Raw genomic sequence first — 3,085 nt, forward strand, 5'->3', positions numbered from 1 at the left:
TTCTGAAGGGGAGCGTTCTGAAGGTGAGCATTCTGAAGGAGAGCGTTCTGAAGGAGAACGGTATGAAGATGAGCGTTCTGAAGGAGAACGGTATGAAGGAGCGTGTTCTGAAGGTGAGCGTTCTGGAGGTGAGCGTTCTGAAGGTGAGCGTTCTGAAGGTGAGCGTTCTGAAGGAGAGCGTTCTGAAGGAGAACGGTATGAAGGTGAGCGTTCTGAAAGAGAGCGTTCTGGAGGTGAGCGTTCTGGAGGTGAGCGTTCTGGAGGTGAGCGTTCTGGAGGTGAGCGTTCTGGAGGTGAGCGTTCTGGAGGTGAGCGTTCTGGAGGTGAGCGTTCTGGAGGTGAGCGGTGAAGGATCTGGAGGCACTGTTGCACTGATACCAAGGTGTGTTTATTTTACTTCTTTGTTGACACTCGGTGACGCACACTCACACAGACGCACGCAGGCACGCACACACACACATACACACACACACACACTCACATGAATGCACTCAAAAACACACTCAGCTATCCTGCACATGGATCTGGTCGAGTGTTTTCCTTTATTCACTCTCTGTGCCTCACTAGTAACAACTAGTTAACTAGTAGCAACGGCCTCTGACAAAAGCGTTTATTAAAACATTTGAATACGTGTGTGTGTGTGTTGGGGGGGGCAGCACTTCATTTTTGAATTATGATGCTACAATTTACATCCCTCCCATGATCCTCACCTCGCTCTTATTGTAAAGTTGGTTTAATTTGAACTCTCTTTGGCGGTGTCTTGTGATCTCACACCCCCTCTGTCTGTAGTAATAATGTGTTGGTGTATTTTAGTATTTTCCGTGACCTCAATTATTCGTCACTTTCTGTGTTTTTGTGCTGGAAGTCGCTACAATCTGACTCCTCACCAACACGTCCTCATCTTTCTGCTCAGTTCAGAATGTAGACATTCTAATTTACTAAAGGTAATATGCACGCTTTAAATATACGTCAATGTAAAACCGAGTATAGTATATTATGTACTGTATATAAAGATTACCTGAATTTCGAGTGTCTCCTATACCGCGTTATTTCCTCCGATTTTTGATTACATTTTGTACATTTTGTTCGTATGGGGTTAACACTTAGGGAGTCTCTTTAAATAGGGCGAACCCATAGAACCCCCCCCCCCCCCCCCCACGACACCATCTTGCGCCCCACTTTGTTCCGTTCAAATATTGATCGCTCTGCAGTCGTGGAGCTTTCATGGGATAGAATTATTAAACAGCTGTCTCTCTCCTCACCCTCCCTTTCTGTCTCTCTGTCTCCCTGTCTCTCTTTCCCCTCTCGTTCTATCTCACTGCCTCTCCCTCTCTCTCTCTCTCTTGCACTCACTGTTGATGTCTCTCTCTCATTCCCTCCCCTTCTCTCATGATCTTCCTATCTCTCTCCCCGTCTCTTTTTCCCTCTTCATCTCTCTCCCCCTCTCGGTCACTCCCTCCCTCTTCCTCTTTCCGTTCAATTTGTTCCGTACGAAATAACATTTCGGATCCACGGTCCAATCTAAAGAATGTGGAGTCAGCGCTCTGAACCAGCAGCGAGGTAGACCGTATGTCCTCCAACAACGAGGCTCCGCAAACAACATCTTTAGCCTTCATCTTCCTCTCCGAGGAGAAGCACTCCCAGCTCTCAAACACGCTCAGATCAGACACCGGAGGATCAACCATCTCGGCCTTCTCTTGAACCGCCGCTCTTCAGAAGATGGAGAAGAGGGTCTGCGCCCAGGGCATTGAGGGCTGCTCCACAAACCCACATCTCCATGTTCCCTCTGAATTCACTGAATCTAGTTCAGTCACCATAGCAACTTCTGCGCCAGAACCTGACCTTTGAAATTTTGGATTCAGAAACTTCTGGATTATTGAGAAAGAAAATGTGCTGCAGCTTTTGGACTGAAGTGGACCTCTGGTTTAGGACATGACCCAGGAAGCCCAGTAGACTCTTTTGCCTTCGTCCATTCTTCCTTGTTCTCTTGCTCTTCATCTTCAGTTCTCTTGTTATTACCTTCCCTCATCCTTTCATTCTCTCCTTCTCTCCTCTCCTCCTCCCCTCCTCTCCTCTCTCATCTCCTCCTCTCTCCCCTCTCTCCTCTCATCCTCTCTCCTCCTCTCCTCTCCTCCTCTCTCCTCTCCTCCTCCTCCATCCTCTCCTCTCCTCCTTTCCTCCTCTCTCCTCTCCTCCCTCCTCTCCTCCTCTCTCCTCTCCTCCTCTCTCCTCTCCTCCTCTCCTCCTTGCCTCCTCTCTCCTCTCCTCCTCCTCTCCTCCCCTCTCCTCCTCTCCTCTCCTCCACTCTTCTCCTCCTGTCCTCTCTCCTCCTCTCCTCTCCTCCTCCCCTCTCTCCTCTCCTCCTCTCTCCTCTCCCCTCCTCCTCTCTCCTCTCCTCCTCTCTCCTTCTCGTCCTCCTCCTCTCCTCCTCTCTCCTCTCCTCCTCCTCCATCCTCTCCTCTCCTCCTTTCCTCCTCTCTCCTCTCCTCCCTCCTCTCCTCCTCTCTCCTCTCCTCCTCTCTCCTCTCCTCCTTGCCTCCTCTCTCCTGGTCCTCCCTACTCTCCTCCCCTCTCCTCCTCTCTCTCTCCTCCTCTGTCCTCGTCCTCCTCTCTCCTCCCTCCTCTCCTCTCTTCCTCTCTTCCTCCTCTCCTCTCCTCCTCTCTCCTCTCCTCCTCTCCTCTCCTCCTCTCTCCCCTCCTCTCCTCCTCCCCTCCTCTCCTCTCTCAACTCCTCCTCTCTCCTCCCTCCTCTCCTCCTCTCTCCTCTCCTCTCCTCCTCTCTCCTCTCCTCCTCTCTCCTCTCCTCTCCTCCTCTCTCCTCTCCTCCTCTCTCCTCTCCTCTCTCCTCCTCTCTCCTCTCCTCCTTACCTTTCTTGTCCTTCCGGTCCTCTTCCGGGTCCCCGGCCCCCAGCAGGGTGAAGATGATGCCCGTCTGGGAGTTGACCCCCACCCGCCGTCACCAGCATCTTCCCCGAGCCCTCCATCACGTGGGTGCCTAGCGGGGGCACACACACACACACACACACACACACACACACACACACACACACACACACACACAACACACACACACACACACACACAA

The 3,085-nt window shown here is 51.7% G+C and overlaps 1 pseudogene across 1 annotated transcript in view; it reads right to left on the reverse strand.

Moving 5' to 3' along the window:
- Positions 1–2,995, reverse strand: part of LOC307091592 (plasma membrane calcium-transporting ATPase 3-like) — a 26,229-nt pseudogene extending 23,234 nt beyond the window's left edge. Inside the window, exon 1 of the transcript in view lies at positions 2,869–2,995. The product of the transcript in view is annotated as a plasma membrane calcium-transporting ATPase 3-like (transcript). The remainder of the gene's footprint in view (positions 1–2,868) is intronic.
- Between the last annotated feature and the right edge of the window lie 90 nt (positions 2,996–3,085).

The sequence above is a fragment of the Pollachius pollachius genome (genome assembly GCF_949987615.1).
Source record: "Pollachius pollachius genome assembly, contig: scaffold_174, whole genome shotgun sequence".
Taxonomy (NCBI): domain Eukaryota; kingdom Metazoa; phylum Chordata; class Actinopteri; order Gadiformes; family Gadidae; genus Pollachius; species Pollachius pollachius.